General features: G+C 42.6%; 1 protein-coding gene and 1 long non-coding RNA gene across 3 annotated transcripts in view; both read left to right on the top strand.

Moving 5' to 3' along the window:
- Nucleotides 1–2,000: 2,000 nt before the first annotated feature.
- LOC135518643 (uncharacterized) lies at nucleotides 2,001–3,269 on the top strand. Its single transcript, XR_010452196.1, has 3 exons — nucleotides 2,001–2,193; nucleotides 2,433–2,715; nucleotides 2,888–3,269. It is a non-coding gene; the product is annotated as an uncharacterized LOC135518643 (long non-coding RNA).
- Nucleotides 3,270–12,667: 9,398 nt separating this feature from the next.
- Nucleotides 12,668–18,777, top strand: part of LOC135517968 (regulator of G-protein signaling 3-like) — a 206,482-nt gene continuing 200,372 nt past the window's right edge. Inside the window, exons 1-2 of one of the 2 annotated variants that reach the window (XM_064942715.1) lie at nucleotides 12,668–12,698; nucleotides 12,884–12,907. The gene's annotated coding sequence lies outside the window, so the exon portion shown is untranslated. Of the gene's footprint in view, nucleotides 12,699–12,883; nucleotides 12,908–15,412; nucleotides 15,606–18,777 lie in introns of those variants that run through there. The other variant, XM_064942716.1, reaches the window with a different exon arrangement.

The raw sequence follows: 18,777 nt of genomic DNA, 5'->3' as shown, positions 1-18,777 counted from the left end.
GTACAGCTACGGCAGAAAGTCTTATTTTTCATAACAGGTTAGGAAAATTTATGCAGCAGGTTAGGATAATTAACGGGGCAGGTTAGGAGACTTAGGTTAAGATTAAGAAAAGGGTTAGGGTTAGCTGAAGTGCTCTTCTAACCTGCTACGAAAAGTTACTTTTGGTCGTTGCTGTACTCCCTCTAGTCACAAACGTACTAGGATATCATCCTCCAATCAGCAGGCTCTATGTTGTCACCTCCTCCACAGACATACAGTATAAACAGTTGTCTTCTTTAAACAATGTTCAATGGGTTTAATAGTGTGCAACTTATGAATATGGTAGGTTATTTAATATACATTTCATTCGTAGAATATAGAATATAAATTGGGCTTAGTATGACAATTGTGAATTTCTTTATGCGTATCTTAGTGGTGTTTCTGAATGGTTTCTGTCTTTCTTTCCAGCTATTTTGCATTGGCATGTAGCTCTCCTCTCTCTCTGTTTCTGTGTTTTCCCTTGTGTTGCTGTGGTGGAAAGCCCCTCAGCAGCCTGAAGGGAAAACACAAAGGGAACATGTCAACCCAGCTCAAGTCAGAAGCCAGACTGTGTGTGTGTTTGTGCTGCCTCTGTCAGAAACATGGACACGCACATACACACACACACACAGCTGTTTAAGCTCTCAGAACTTAGGCCTTGAGTAATTCAGTACTCTGTCTGCCTGCCTCGCTAAACTGGGCAGCAGATAGGAAACACAAACCCTTTTTTCGAGGTGAAACATTTTGTTTCAGGCCACAACTCCTGTCAAGTTTCTTGGTTGTCTCCCACACGCCTCTCACCTTCAGACACCTTTTCTTGCAATCGCACACACACAAACACAAACACACAGGCACCCATGCACACGCACACATACACAGTGACAGCATTGCTTTGAAGCGGGATCGATGGGTTTGAAGTCTCACTGGGTTTCCAGAACATATCTCCTCAATGTAATGTGTCCCCAGCTATACTGTGTTCCTTCTGATATGAAAGGGATTAATTCTACTTCTCCCGTTGCCCTAACCTCTCACCATACATGTGTACAAATATGTTCACTGAATAACAGAGTAGCCAGGTCACTCATGATACAGGTCAGTATTCAACATCCATCCATGTCTGAGGACGTCGGGAGATGACGTGGAAACTGGCCACTAGGGGCAACAGTGAGAGCTGTTACCTTCAAGTAGGTTTTGTTTTTGCTGATGTTGTGGATGGGTGTAAGCATCTGCCTCTGATTCCAAAGGTTGCAAGTTTGAAAACAACAAGAGAATGTTGTTTTATACATTTTTGTTTCAAGCCTATCCCAAACCTTAACCCTTACCTTAACCATTCGGAGTTAACGCCTAACCTCTAGAATTTGGAGTTAATGCCCGAACTTAACCCTAACCTTACAGTTACAGTTTTTATCAGTCGCTTTGGTGCATTTCTTAGATCAAAAGTGCAATTCTTGATACTACTTGTACAAATTCCAAATCATCTAGTCACTTGTGCACATCATTAAAGCAATTTCTTATTCCTTTGAACAAATTGCAATTGATAATGTACAAGTGTCAGCTTTTTTTCTACATTATCAATTGCTCATGTCATGTTGGTCAAAATATAGTAGATGGTTCTCTGTTGAATAGTCTTACCCTTCACAAAATCTAGGCATTAGTTCCTTACATAAGCCATTACATGCAAAATTGTATTTGTATATTGTATATCTATTTGTCATAAACTGTCAAGCGTAGTTTTACACATTTCTATTAGACCTTTTGTACAAAAACGTGAATTGATGAATCGTGCAGGTGAAATTGACCCTCACTCATGAAGGAATGTAAAAGTGTTAGTTCAATCAACCAGTTGTCTAAATTGCTCAAAGGTGCATCTCATGAAGAATCAATTGGCAAGCATATATAGACAGACCACAACACAGAGTTGCAATTTTCCAATAATGGATGGACCAGGAAACGAACAGGGTCAACAGCCAAGAGGAGGAAGAAGAGGAGCAAGGATGAGTGGTGGAAGGCAAAACAGAGGAAGAGGCAGAAGAGGACATATCTGTAGACACAAGGGCCACTATTGTAGACCATGTTGTCAATCATGGCCTTACAATGGCTGAGGCGGGTCGAAGGGTGCAGCCGAATACTGTCAACCGTGTCCTCAATAGTTCAAACGTTTCGAAGAGAGAACAGGTATGTCCACCAATGTACAGTGCACAGTTACTGTATATAAGCAGTATACTGTATACTTCCTACAATGCTTCATATTACAGTAGTCCACTTGTATTTCACAGCATACAGAAATATACTCTATACAGATACATACTGCACCTTACATGCACCCACCTGTATGTTTTACAGTAAAATGTGTGTTCGCATAGTTTTTGTCTATGTGAAAGTGTGCGATGCATCACTGTATTTTTCCCACATAGGACTGCAAGATTACCTCAAACAGGTGGAAGAGGACGCCTTTTCACACCTCAACAGGAGGGGGCTATTTGCACCATGGTCCAAACAAACAATGCCATGAGACTCAGGGAAATACAAAGGACCATTATAGAAGACAACGATGTCTTTGAAAACATCCATACGGTTAGCATCTCAACCATCGACAGGGTGCTGCATAGAAACCAGATGAGTATGAAACAGCTGTACCGTGTACCATTCCAAAGGAATGAGGACAGAGTGAAGGAGCTACGGTACCAGTATGCACAGGTAAAACATATATCTATGTAACTACTTTACAGCAACATTTTATAGTGATACATAGTACAGTAAGCATAAACTGCACACATTTCCATTGCTGTGGAAGGAACATGCAATATATGTACATTTTATGTCACTCTTTCTTACCAAAACAAATTCAACTGTGTGTTCTGGGATATAGCGTATAATGGAGTTGGAATCAAGTGAACCCTCTCACAACTTTGTATACATGGATGAGGCTGGCTTCAACCTGACCAAATGCAGAAGGCGGGGTCGGAATATCATCGGTCACAGAGCGAATGTGGATTTGTGGTCATTTGTGATAATGTGAGTTTCCATCGATCAAACATCATAAGGCAATGGTTTGTGACCCACCCGAGGATGCTCATAGAATTCCTCCCACCTTATTCACCATTCCTTAACCCAATTGAAGAGTTATTTTCAGCATGGAGGTGGAAGGTGTACGATCGTCAGCCACACACACAGATGACCCTGCTGGCTGCAATGGATGCAGCATGTGAGGACATCACAGTAGATGCCTGCAGAGGATGGATAAGGCATTCCAAAAGATTCTTTCCATGTTGCATTGGAAGGGAAAATATCCAGTGTGATGTGGATGAGAATATGTGGGCCGACAGACAGGAACGTCTGAATGTGTAGAGACAGCACAACAGTGCTGCGGGCAAAGTTGTGCCTTAGGGGTGGTTTCCTGTGTTTCTTTCTATTTCCTTTGTGCCCCTTTGGTTGTCCAGTCTCTTTCAATCAATAACCCACACATACAGTAATATGTAAATAGTACTGTTGAAATTGATATATGCCATAGAAATGCAGCCTTGTGCATTTTCAATGCAGTAACTGTCATCCAAACTGTAGCCTAAGTTTACATCAGGTAATACTGTCAAAGTACACAGTTACATTGACAACATGCCTAAACATTTTGACGACCTTGTTCGTGAACAATGACTCAATGACTTATCATTCTGATGACACTGACATGATCATTGGCATGAATATTTACTTTTGAGAGATGTACTAAGGATTTTTAGTGACTGACTAGCTTTAGAAACATATCTATTGTATATTGCAGTTTGTACAAATTGTTCTGAGAAATGCACTTGTTATTTTGCACATGTTAGGGATGATGTGAAAAATGCACCAAAGTGACTGAGAAAAACTGTAATGCCTAAGTGAAACCTTAAACACTTCTAAATTTGACGTTTGAGAATTATGGATGAATGTCTAATTTCGACCTGAGACTGTGAGAGCAGGTGGTCACACAACTAATATGTCCCATTTATTGTCCTGATGGTATTTCATTGTTTGCTGTGAATTATTCATTTCCATGTACCCAATCTTGTACCCACAGTTATTGGAGGCGAAGGGCCTCACACATGACTCGTATGTTAAAGGTATGTGACCCTGCACAGCAGCATGTGCATGCTTCAGTTCCAGACCAATCAACCAATCATGGTATTCAATCTAGACTCAGATGAGTTTAATCAGGTGTGTTAATGCAGGGCTGGAAGAAAAACTTGCACACACACTCCAGATACCTCCATTTTCAGTTTTCAATGGGGCTGATCAACTAGTAGCAGTAGTTATGTGGCTTTTGATTACCGGTTTCATCTCTCAGCAAACCTTGGCACAGGTCAGGCGGATTGGTGCCGGCGGTATTATATTGTGCATTTGTGTGTGTCTGCGTGTGTGTTTGTGCGTCTGCGTCTATGCATTTGTGTGTGTTGGTGTGTGTGTGCGAGAGGATGGGAGACAGACGTGGAGGACATGCCGTCCTGTCACAGACTCTGACCTCTAGTCTCCTGTCCTGTGTCTACACAAAGTATATGCCGGTGTGAATACTGTCTCTTACTGTGTTTGTCTCAGTCTGGAAATTCCAGTCCCAGCCCGCCAGAGCAACCCTTATAAAGAGTCTTTGTTCACAAAACACTGTCCACACACATTTGTGACTGCATTTAATCCATATTACGGAGAAAACGAGGTTCTGTGTAAAATACCATAATGCTGGTTTGATTGAATGGAGCTCTTAGGGTGTGTTCTCTCAGGTGGGAATGGTACCTGATGATGATCCTGGAGGTCGACAGAAGACTAAGATGGTGCCGGACTGCAAGTGCCCCATCTTCCTGGAAACCTTTTACTTGTGGGCCCAAAAATTGAACTATACTATCTCAAATAACGACAACAACACAAACATTTTCAACAACTTTTCGTGACTTCTTTTTCTGTATCTGTGAATCTGTATTTGTCTGTGTGTATGACTTTAAGTATTTGTTGTCATCATTTATGCCTCAGTGATATGATTCCCACTTTACAGTATGGGACAGTCTCCCTGTCTGTGTCTGCCCTGTGGTCATTGAGCCATGCAATGTGACAGTATTCTAAGCCTTATTCCATTCCATTACAGCATCATTAGGAGGTTAGTGAAGAGCAGGATGATCCCAGAAGTGTAACGCCTTTTAACAGACCCTTTCCTAATCCCAATAGACCCTTTCCTAATCCCAACAGACCCTTTCCTAATCCCAACAGACCCTTTCCTAATCCCAACAGACCCTTTCCTAATCCCAACAGACCCTTTCCTAATCCCAACAGACCCTTTCCTAATCCCAACAGACCCTTTCCTAATCCCAACAGACCCTTTCCTAATCCCAATAGACCCTTTCCTAATCCCAACAGACCCTTTCCTAATCCCAACAGACCCTTTCCTAATCCCAACAGACCCTTTCCTAATCCCAATAGACCCTTTCCTAATCCCAATAGACCCTTTCCTAATCCCAATAGACCCTTTCCTAATCCCAACAGACCCTTTCCTAATCCCAACAGACCCTTTCCTAATCCCAATAGACCCTTTCCTAATCCCAATAGACCCTTTCCTAATCCCAACAGACCCTTTCCTAATCCCAACAGACCCTTTCCTAATCCCAATAGACCCTTTCCTAATCCCAACAGACCCTTTCCTAATCCCAACAGACCCTTTCCTAATCCCAACAGACCCTTTCCTAATCCCAACAGACCCTTTCCTAATCCCAACAGACCCTTTCCTAATCCCAATAGACCCTTTCCTAATCCCAATAGACCCTTTCCTAATCCCAATAGACCCTTTCCTAATCCCAACAGACCCTTTCCTAATCCCAACAGACCCTTTCCTAATCCCAATAGACCCTTTCCTTATCCAAATAGACCCTTTCCTAATCCCAACAGACCCTTTCCTAATCCTAACAGACCCTTTCCTAATCCCAACAGACCCTTTCCTAATCCCAATAGACCCTTTCCTAATCCCAACAGACCCTTTCCTAATCCCAATAGACCCTTTCCTAATCCCAACAGACCCTTTCCTAATCCCAATAGACCCTTTCCTTATCCAAATAGACCCTTTCCTAATCCCAATAGACCCTTTCCTAATCCCAACAGACCCTCTCCTAATCCAAATAGACCCTTTAATGATCTGATCAAATTATTCCATAATCTATCAGAGGTTTAAATTGATATGAATTGCCATTATACTGTATTAGTTGTATGCAAAAGGCTCCTAGGACTTGACAGGGTGTACAGTATTATAACAGATGGTGTTTCTGTTGTTTCACTGTTGTCACTGAGGAGAATCACCATAAGAGGCTTCTGTACACCATGTGGAACTGTGACCAAATCTCCAGGTATCAGTAAATGGCATGGCGATGATGATGCTGATGAAGATAATGATGATGCTGATGAAGATAATGATGATGGGGATTCATTTGATGATGAATGTTGAAGGAATGCATGTTCCTCTGCTTCTACTTACACACACACACACACACACACACACACACACACACACACACACACACACACACACACACACACATATAAATATGTTTTCTAGTAATTGTATGACTGCCTTCAATGGTTAATAATTGTATTATTTTATTATAGTTTTAGTCACAAGCACATTTCTCCATCAAAATTGAGCTTGTAGGAAAAGTCTTTATATTAGAATTGAACCATAGGGATAGCCCTCTCAGAGCTGTTGGATTTGTTGGATAATTCAAGTAGAGTTGGGTTGAAGCATTAGGTTGCTAAGAGAAGGACAAACTGAATTGTTTTCATGGAGGACTGGCTTGACTTATAAGGATGACCAGACAATTTATTTCCATAATTTGCAAAAGCTTTTGGTTTTCTAGCCAGAGTTGTTGTGATCGATTTAACAGACACAATAGACCAGCAAATGTGATTTCCATGGCTAATTTCTATGCATCGGGGGGGGGATCAACAGTTTCACAGGGAATACATTCACATGGATGAAGAAGCAATACTCCAAGCCACAACTCCATACTACTTGTTAGACATAGTGATCTGATACTGTATACTGATTGTTGGGGTGGGATTGGCATGGGGTGTGGGGGGTCCGTGGGTGGCTTTTGACCATTTATTGGATACATCATGTCTTACTCAATTGTAGGAAGATGTTTGGTGTAAATCAGATGTTATGTACTATATTGATTAAATATTATGTGAATCATATAAATCCAAATGGCTAATTTGGGTGCAATCAATTAGCTTAATTTCTCAGAGATCAAATAACATTTCAACAAAATAATGTTGCAGGAATGCTAATCTTACCTGTATCTGTTTCTAACTACAGAAACAATTTCAAAACAATCTGTAATGGTGGGTGTCATGGCTTGCTGAAACTACAGTACATGGAATAACTCTTTTGGAAAAGAACATGCTTGGTTAGTTAGTCAGTGCACAAACCGATTGCCAAACACTTCTCCACCTTTATAGTATGTGTGCCCGTGTGTGTGTGCGTGCGTGTGTGTGTGTAAGAGAGAGAGAGGAATACCAATAAAGAGTGTGAGTGACAGTACGTGTCTAAAAAGGGGATATAAAACCTGCACTCTTCCACGACACACCACTCCGATTTTCTCCCTCTGTCTTTAAGGCAATGTGTCTCTAAGGATAACAGTTTTTAAATCCCTATTATCTCAGACACAGAGCCTGTTAAATAAGTCAACAGTACCAGTGCCAGTTCAGCACTACTCTCACACCTCAGCATATTTAGCACAGTACCTGTCTGCAATACTACACCTACAGTTCCAACACTTGGCTGGCACATTTTATAACAGGGTGCAAAATATGACACAACAACATGGAATCTCCCTACTGCTCATATTTTCCCTATAGGAAACATGACGAGGTTGTGATGATTTAATGATGATGACCCTGTTGCTTATCAGATAACAGTTCATGTTATTGTCTGTGTGGACCGCTCTGGGTGGGATACAGTTTGTTTGAGTACCCCTGGGTGTGGTACTATGAGCGAAGTGGGGTGTTGTGTGTTTTATCATCCCCTTCGGCATCTGTGTGAACTAGAATTGTTTGGGTGGGGTGCAGTAGCGTTGATGATTAAACCAGTGTATCACAGCAGGGGTACGGAATTCAATTGCTAGCCAATGGACAAGATTGCTGCCCATGAGGAAGAGAACCATATAATTTGACCATGGATTTAATTGATCTATTTCTCTCACTCTCTCTCTCTCTCTCTCTCTCTCTCTCTCTCTCTCTCTCTCTCTCTCTCTGTCAGTCTGCAGGAGGGGTGGGCTGCTGGGGTGTATGATTTTGGAATGCGTTCCCTCATGGACCCACAGAAGGTGAGTTTGTTGTTCTTCATACATTCTACTCTCCACTGTAACCCTCCACATACCACTGTAACCCTCCACATACCAATGTAACCATCAACATACCAATGTAACCCTCTACATACCACTGTAACCCTCTACATACCACTGTAACCCTCTACATACCACTGTAACCCTCCACATACCAATGCAACCCTCCACATACCAATGTAAACATCCACATAATACTGTAACCCTCTACAAACCACTGTAACATTCCACATACCACTGTAACACTTCACATACCACTGTAACCCTCCACATACCACTGTAACCCTCCAAATACCACTGTAACCCTCTACAAACCACTGTAACCCTCTACAAACCACTGTAACCTTCCACATACCACTGTGACCATCAACATACCCCTGTAACACTCTACATACCACCATAACCCTCTACAAACCACTGTAACCTTCCACATGCCACTGTAATCCTCTACATACCACTGTAACCCTCCACATACCAATGTAACCATCCACATACCACTGTAACCCTCTACAAACCACTGTAACCTTCCACATACCACTGTAATTCTCTACATACCACTGTAACCCTCCACACACCACTGTAACCCTCTACAAACCACTGTAACCCTCTACAAACCACTGTAACCCTCTGCATACCACTGTAACCCTCTACAAACCACTGTAACCCTCTGCATACCACTGTAACCCTCTGCATACCACTGTAACCCTCTACAAACCACTGTAACCCTCTGCATACCACTGTAACCCTCTACACACCACTGTAACCATCAACATACCCCTGTAACCCTCTACATACCACTGTAACCCTCTACATACCACTGTAACCCTCTACATACCACTGTAACTCTCTCATACCACTGTAACCCTCCACACACCCCTGTAACCTTCCACATACCACTGTAACCCTTCACATACCACTGTAACCCTCTACATACCACTGTAACCCTCTACATACCACTGTAACTCTCTCATACCACTGTAACCCTCTACACACCACTGTAACCATCAACATACCCCTGTAACCATCTACAAGCCACTGTAACCATCAACATACCAATGTAACCCTCTACATACCACTGTAACCCTCTACATACCACTGTAACCCTCCACATACCAATGCAACCCTCCACATACCAATGTAAACATCCACATACCACTGTAACCCTCTACAAACCACTGTAACATTCCACATACCACTGTAACCTTCCACATACCACTGTAACCCTTCACATACCACTGTAACCCTCCACATACCATTGTAACCCTCCACATACCACTGTAACTATCTACAATCCACTGTAACCTTCCACATACCACTGTAACCCTCTACAAACCACTGTAACCCTCCACATACCACTGTAACCCTCTACACACCACTGTAACCATCAACATACCCCTGTAAACCTCTACAAACCACTGTAACCCTCTACACACCACTGTAACCATCAACATACCACTGTAACCCTCTACATACCGCTGTAACCCTCTACATACCACTGTAACCCTCCATACACCACTGTAACCCTTCAGTCCTTACTCCACCTTAGTATAAAAGGGTCACTCAGTAATTATCTCTCTCCCTCTCTCTGAGTGTGTGTGTGTGTGTGTGTGTGTGTCTCGGACCATGAAAATAACTGTTTAGTCCAGAGTGAGTGAGCAGCCGTGGCCACAGGAAACAACCATGGGGCCTTGGGTGTTACAACACATCACTACTGCCCTCAGAAAGCCTACTTTACCTCAATCCCTCTAGTCTAGTGGTACAGCCATATTTGTCTATGGCTACAGCACATTTACAGCACAGCAGTTCTTCTGGTGTCTCTGTGCAACTGGGTCTTGGACTTCTTGATGGACTTACACCAAGTGGTGAAGGTACGCAACAACACCTCCTCCACGCTGATTGTCAACACGGGAGCCCCACAGTGGTGCGTGCTCAGCCGCCTCCTGTACTCCTAGGAAAATAACCTCCCCCTCAAAGTCAACCAAACGAAGGAGCTGATTGTGGCCTACAAGAAACAACAGAGAGAGCATGCCCATGCCCACATCCACATGGACACACCCCCATCCACATCGACATGCCCCCATCCACATCGACAGGGTCACAGTGGAGAGGGTCCTTGGTGTGCACATCACTGAGGACCTGAAATGGTCCCTTCACACAGACAGTGACAAGAAGATCATCATGGACCTCAGCCACCCGAACCAGGGCATGTTCACCTCGCTACCATCTAGAAGGCGGAGACAGTACAGGTGCATCAAAGCTGGGACCAAGAGACTGATTAACAGCCTCTATCTCTAGGCCATTAGACTGTTTTAACAGTCACCACTAGCCAGCCTCTGCACCGTGAAGCATGGAGGAGGAGGTGTGATGGTGTAGGGGTGTTTTGCATTTCGCAGCGAAATGCCATCCCGTCTGGTTTGCGCTTAGTGGGGACTATCATTTGTTTTTCAACAGGACAATGACTCAACACATCTCCACGCTGTGTAAGGACTATTTGACCAAGAAGGAGAGTGATGGAGTGCTGCATCTGATGACCTTGCCTCCACAATCACCTGACTTCAACCCGTTTGGGATGAGTTGGACCGCAGAGTGAAGGAAAAGTAGGCAACAAGTGCTCAGCATATGTGGGAACTCCTTCAAGACTGTTGGAAAAGCATTCCAGGTGACAGCGAAGCAAGGCAAAGTGTGGCTACTTTGAAGACTCTCAAATATAAAATATATTTTTATTTGTTTAACACTTTTTTGGTTACTACACGATTCCATATGTGTTATTTCATTGTTTTGATGTCTTCACTATTATTCTACAATGTAGAAAAAAACAATCAAGAAAAAACATTTTAATGAGTAGGTGTGTCCAAACTTTTGACTGGTACTGTATATATTAATTAATACATTTGGGCACAGTCGATAGCGTGCTGGACTTGAGGGTTCAAAACGGGCTCCCTGCTTGTTTCAATACATTATTATGCAGGTCAGAGCAAATAGCCTGGATTGTTACTCCCATCTCGTTCCTCGCTCTCTTCCACGCGTCATTCTCCGCCTGAGTGGCTCGCTTGTGGGCGTGCTGGCAGGATGTACTGTTTTTTAATCTGTATATATGAATTACAAATCAGCCTTTTCTTAAATATTTTTTTTAGTCTATTGCATAGTTACAATGTGTAATCATTGATGTCCCAGGAGTGTAGTGTAGAAATGTAATACATACATGCAGACACAGCATCATTCAAAGAATGGAGTTTGATACACCTGGTATTGGATATGACTGAAAAACACTTGCTAAATAGTGATTTTCGTAAATTAAATGCACATTTACTGACATATTCCCCTCAATTGTACATTCTTTGCTTGACTCATTATGACGTTATAATTTCTTCAATTTGCTTCCACCATAATGTTTTGTCAGTCATCTTTGCTGAAGAAAGTCACCAGGGACAGGTGGTTCAAGTTTAATTTGTGAATGGAACCACTCGATATGATTGGTCATATAAAAACCTTAGGACCCAAATGCATAATGAGTGCTCTAACTCCCCCTTGTGGTGGTCTGGAGAAATGAGGCTGTGACGCTGGGTACCTCTAAATCCCATGGTGTAAGCTCGCAACTTCTAAAGGAGGAACTACTGTATTCCGGACTCTGACATTGTTCATTCTGTTATGCCTTAATTTCTTCCTTTTTACTTTTTAGATTATGTGTGTATTGCTAGATATTACTGCACTGTTGGAGTTAGAAACACCAGCGTTTCGCTTGTACCTGACCAACACACTTGGATTTGAACACATCTCCTCCACCCTCGTAGCAGTCCTTCTGGTGTTACAAAATATCAGTACGGCCCTCACATAAAGCAGTTATTCCGGTGTTACAAAATATCAGTACGGACCTCACATAAAGCAGTTATTCTGGTGTTACCTCACATAAAGCAGTTATTCTGGTGTTACAAAATATTAGTACGGCCCTCACATAAAGCAGTTATTCCAGTGTTACAAAATATTAGTACGGCCCTCACATAAAGCAGTTATTCTGGTGTTACAAAATATTAGTACGGCCCTCACATAAAGCAGTTATTCCAGTGTTACAAAATATTAGTACGGACCTCACATAAAGCAGTTATTCTGGTGTTACAAATGATCAGTACTGACCTCAAAGCAGTTTGTATTTGACTAATCCATGACAAACCTAGTTGCTGTTAGGGTACTGTTGGGCAAAGAGACAAACTCAATAGCTATAGCAAGAACTGTTACTTTTAAGTACACAGCACGTGAGAACAAGCTGTAATGCACAAGTAGAAATCAATGCAGATAACAATGTTTTTCCTTCTGTGAGAGAGTCCCCTTAACAAGGTGAGTGTACTCCAGTGCAGACTGTGTTTTGACAACAGAGACATTTTTAGTTGTCTCAGGGACTGTAAAACAGGAGACTTTTAAAATGGGATTGAGTGAAGCAGAAGCAAATATGTTGAATGAGCAGTTTGACAAAATTACCTTATTTCTTTGAATCTAATATGGCTATTTACTTACTTTTGTAGCTCTTCGTCAGAAGCACGCTTTATGTAAGTAGTTAATCCTAATTATTCTCTCCAAGCTTGAATTTAGCCGGAAGGATCTGAGAAATGTGATTGGTTGAATATTGGCCTATGACATGATATTAGCCTATGTCTCGTCTTGCTCTGCGCAGAATATCAGATCTCAAAAACGATTGGAGAAGTGTTTAGCATCACCAGTACCTCATCCTTATGATATATTTATTTTGATAAAATCTACTTTTTTTGCTAAATACATTAAGTGGTGTTTGAATTTGCTGATAAAATGCGGGACATGATTGTTTGGTTGCGGGGCACTGGACAAAGGGCCAAAATGCGGGACTGTCTCACACAATCCGGGACATGTGGTCACCATAGTTGAGGTGTCAGATCTAAAGTTCAGGGTCTCCACCAGAGGAGTTACTAAAACTAAAAGTAGACTCTTGCTGGGTTTTCCCTCAGAGTTTTTTCTTAGCTCTTCCTCTTTCACCTCCCTGTTTAATTATTCACTCTTAACTTATCCAACTGTCTCCCACGCCCCCTGTGCCCAAACAGTACTGTATATAAAAACTCCCAAAGGCAGGGAGTTCTGTGGCTCTCACTGGGTGTCTTGCATTGGTCTATAGTGGCTTCCTCTCCTTGTCTCCTCTACTTCATCTGCACAGACAATACATGATAGTAGACAAGCAAATGGACACGAGATAAGGGGAGGAAACTCTAAGACTATTGATTTGACTCCTGTTGTTTCCCATGGCAACCTAAAGCAGACAGGTTCCCACTATACTTTACTAGTTACCGAGTCGTATGCTCACTCAAACACACCTAGGCCTCTGATGCAATGGTCAGTGCAATGTGTTTTATTCATGAGGTACGGCAGATAACTGAAAGGATTCAATGTATTTTAAGATTCAGACCCATATAAAAAAAGACCACTTTTGACATTTAGGTAGTCATCATTTGTTTGCTCTGCGGTCCCTGCATATTTATTCTATTCCTGTAATGTGAGCTGTGAGAACAATGGTCGCAACACACACACATTATATACAGAATATGCACACACACACACAAACACACACACACACACACACACACACACACACACACACACACACACACACACACACACACACACACACACACACACACACACACACACACACACACACACACACACACACACACACACACACACACACACACACACACACACACACACACACATATATTTAGCCTATTTCCCATACAAAGTAAGCCTTTCCTGGCATTTACCTCAAACTCGGTCTAAACAAATAGTTTCTTCATCTCTAGCATTTAGCCCAAATAATATTTAATTGGCTCAATTTGCTAATGAGGAGATTAAGCATTGAGTCACTGGGAGTTCTCCAGTTCATCTCTCAGCTCCCTCCTGCTACTGTCATCCTCCACAACTCCTTGGCTTTATTCTGCTTCATCTATCCCCCCTTATCTCTCTCATCCCTTCCCTCGTCCCATCCCTCTCTCTCTCTCTCTCTCTCTCTCTCTCTCTCTCTCTCTCTCTCTATCTCCCCCTCCTCTCTCTCTTCCCTTTCCCCTCCCTCTGGTTTCTGTTTGTCTAATGAGCATCATAATAGTCAGGGGTTACAGTACATGTTTCCCCTCCCCCACTCCCCCCCTCTCCATCGTCTCTCCCCCTCACCCCACATCCTGCATAAATTTGTCCACTCAGATAAGATGCTTTTCCCAGCGATTGTCGTTACAGTCCACAGAATCACATCTATTTAGTAGGAAAGAGCTCAGACTGCAGCTGAGAACCATCTCAATAATGGACAGTGAGAAGACACCAGTACAGAGAACACTCTGCATTCTCCACTCTCACTGGATGGAGGAAGACCTAGGCTAGTTGCTGCACTGTACAGTGTGTGTAGTGTGTGTGTGTGCTTGCATTCAAATGCTTCAAATGCAAATATTCCTGTTCTCTTCCCTTCCTCTCTCTTCCTGACTAACTGTGCGGTTATTCTGTGGGCTGCTGTAGGAGGTCAGGGGCTGGTATTACCTACTGGGGGGAGGAGCTGGGGAAGACCAAGTGTGCTCCCATCCCCAACAAATCCAATAACACACCACCGGTCAGTGGAGCATCTAGCCATTCTACATCTGCATGTGCTATAGTACATGTGTACCATATGCAGTGTATGAGGGTTTAAATATACAATGGTATATTCAGGGGAGCTCAGATGAGTGCACATATATGTCTATCGTGTATCTGTATCTGTCCAGCAGACCTCCACTGAGTCGAGTGTGTGTGTGTTATATGTGTGTGTGTACGAGTATGTGTGTACGAGTGTGTGTGTACGAGTGTGTGCGTACTGTACCGGGCTCGCAGCTGGGGCTATCTAAAGGGGCCTTGGCATTCTGGGTCGGGGTGTGGGGAGAAATGGGGATTAAGGGAGTGCGGGAGAGCGAAGTGTGGAGGGAGGTAGGGAGGGAGGAGGGGGCTGGACAAGCACTCGGCTTCTGAGGAGTTGCAAACAGCTCTGTGTTTGTACTGTGTGCTGGAGTGAAACTGCAGAGCTTCACACTCGCTGCTGTTTACTTTCATTCTTTCCTCCACACTGTCCATATTTTCTTGTTTTCTGTGGAGAAGAGTGACTGTTCCCTCTCTCTCACCCGTCTATGCTCTTTCACCTTGGTGCTGGTGGACTATAGACAAGTTATGCTTTTGAGTGCCTGCCCCCTGAGCACCCTGGAGTAGGTGAGTGTTGCCTTTGTGCCCTCAGGAGTACAGTATAGTGTTGTTGTTTGAGATGTAGAAAGATAGAAGCGCTTAATTAGCGGGTTTTAGTGTTCATTGTCTCCTCTCTGTCTTTCAGTTGTCTCTCTCTCTCTCACTCTCTTTTCTGTCTCTCTTTATTGGTGTGTGAGTGAGTGAGTGAGTGAGTGAGTGAGTGAGTGAGAGACACACACCTTTGATGCATTATTTAATTACATTGTAATGGTATACCTTGTGTAATTAATATTTGCATGTCATCCTCTCAGATTGAGATTGACCCAATGAAATTGTAATCGCGCTCATTTGCCATGCTTGACTAAGCTCAGATTGTCTCATGCAATTTGCAACTAGTTTTAGGAATGGTGTGTGTGTGTGTGTGTGTGTGTGTGTGTGTGTGTGTGTGTGTGTGTGTGTGTGTGTGTTTATATTCTGTATATAATGGCTGTCTCATAAGAACTGGGGCAGCTGTCACTTCAGACTTTTAGTGCTGGTTAGAAAGTATTTGTGTTCTGACAATGGCATGAGGCTGCTCAGACCCATGCCTAGGGGTGAGATGGGAAAACGCTCCTTCATTCTGAAGCTGATGGACTGAAATAAATCTAAAAGATACAATGTTAGAGTAAGGATAGGCCACAAAGCTCATTTCTATAGCCACATGATGGTAGGAGCTACACACAGCCTTCTACAAAAAAACACATGTTTATTATTCTCTATTATTCACATCTGAATCGATCTTAACAAAGGTTGAACATAAGTTAAGATATTAAATGCAGACCAGACTAGAGGTAGACTGATTATGATTTTTCAACACCGATACCGATACCGATTATTGGAGGACCAAAAAAGCAGATACAGATTAATCGGCCGATTTTTAAAATTTATTTGTAATAATGTAATAGAAAACTACTGAATGAAACTTTATTTTTACTTAATATAATATATCAATAAAATCAATTTAGCCTCAAATAAATAATGAAACATGTTCAATTTGGTTTAAATAATGCAAAAACAACGTTTTGGAGAAGAAAGTAAAAGTGCAATATGTGCCATGTAAGAAAGCTAACGTTTAAGTTCCATGCTCAGAACATGAGAACATATTTTATTTATTTATTTTATTTTATTTCACCTTTATTTAACCAGGTAGGCAAGTTGAGAACAAGTTCTCATTTACAATTGCGACCTGGCCAAGATAAATCAAAGCAGTTCGACACATACAACAACTCAGAGTTACACATGGAGTAAAAAAAACATACAGTCAATAATACAGTAGAAAAAATAAGTCTATATACAATGTGAGCAAATGAGGTGAGATAAGGGAGGTAAAGGCAAAAAAAGGCCCTGTTGGCAAAGTAAATAAAATATAGCAAGGAAAACATTGGAATGGTAGATTTGCAGTGGAAGAATGTGCAAGGTAGAGATAGGTAGAGGTGTGTGTGCACCGTGTGTGAAACAGTGTGTGACTCTTCATATTAAAGCCTGTGGGTGTCTGTTGTGTGTGTGTGCATGTGTGTGTGCTTGTGTGCATCCCAAATCAGTGCTGATTCTCTCCTGTGCTGTTGGCATCTGGGTGAATGTAGGGCAACTAAACTCTGTTTGTCCTAACCAGAAACATGAACATGGGACTGGGAAAATCCAATTAATTTACATCTATGTCTATTGTAGCCTTCTTAATCACACCCACTTTTCTCTCCCACAGTACCACTCTCATCCATGTCCTGTTCTTTTTTCTCTCATTCTCAACCCCTTTATCTCTCGCTCTCCCTTTCTCTCTCACCCTCTCTCTCACTCATTAACACTTATCTTTCATCCATCTCCTTTGCAATCTCTTACACATCATTAGTTGTATAAGAAATTAATAGAAAGTATTTTTATCACACATTCAGGTTGACATGACAGGTTACAACTAATGCTTATATGATACATTTGGTTTTTAAATCATACCTTCAGGCCATCCTCTGAGAGCATCCCAGTGATAACAAAGCGATCTGGGAACAAGAACAGGAGTGGGGCTTGAACCAGCGATACTCCAATTACTGACCAGAATGGTTCAGACCTTGTTGTCCAATTACACCCAGGAAGGCTAGAGTATATTTGCCCAGTGAAGCTAAAGGACATAGCTAGCAAAAGCAGGAAGTGGAGCAGATGTGTCAGGCATGCTCCCTACAGCGGTGTAGTGTTGGTCAGTGTACCATGCAACCCCGACTGATCAATTTGGCCTAGTTTCAAGTTTTAAGTTTTAAGTCCGAGACAGGATTTTGTCGAGGCACAGATCTGGGGAAGGGTACCAAAAACTTTCGGCAGCATTGAGGGTCCCCTAGAATACAGTAACCTCCATCATTCTTAAATGGAAGAAGTTCCGAACTATCAAGACTCTTCCTAGAGCTGGCCGCCTGGCCAAACTGAACAATCACCTGAGAAGGGCCTTGGTCAGGGAGGTGACCAAGAACCCAATGGTCACTCTGACAGAGCTCCAGAGTTCCTCTGTGGAGATGGGAAAACCTTCCATAAGGACAACCATCTCTGCAGCACTCCACCAATCAGGCCTTTATGGTAGAGTGGCCAGACGGAATCCATTCCTCAGTAAAAAAAGGCACATGACAGCCTGCTTGAAGTTTGCCAAAAGGCACCTAAAGGACTCTCGGACCATGAAAAACAAAAATGAAATTTCTCTGGTCTGATGAAACCAAGATAGAACACTTTGGTCTGAATGCCAAGCGTGAAGTCTTGAGGAAACCTGCCACCATCCCTACAGTGAAGCATGGTGGGGGCAGCATCATGATGTGGGGATGTTTTTCAGCAGCAGGGACTGGGAGACTAGTCAGGATCGAGGGAAAGATGAACGGAGCAAAGAACAGAGAGATCCTTGATGGAAACCTGATCCAGAGTGCTCAAGACCTCAGACTGGGGTGAAGGTTCACCTTCTAACAGGACAACGACCCTAAGCACACAGCCAAGACAATGCAGGAGTGGTCTCTGAATGTCCTTGAATGGCCCAGCCAGAGCTCGGACTTGAATCCGATCGAACATCTCTGGAGAGACCTGAAAATACCTGTGCAATGACGCTCACCATCCAACCTGACAGAGCTTGAGAGGATCTGCAGATAAGAATGGGAGAATCTCTCCAAATACAGGTGTGCCAAGCTTGTAGTGTCAT

Source organism: Oncorhynchus masou, chromosome 28 (assembly GCF_036934945.1).
Source record: "Oncorhynchus masou masou isolate Uvic2021 chromosome 28, UVic_Omas_1.1, whole genome shotgun sequence".
Lineage (NCBI taxonomy): Eukaryota > Metazoa > Chordata > Actinopteri > Salmoniformes > Salmonidae > Oncorhynchus > Oncorhynchus masou.
Note: the sequence above shows the minus strand (reverse complement) of the source record. Positions and strands in the feature narration are given on the sequence as shown.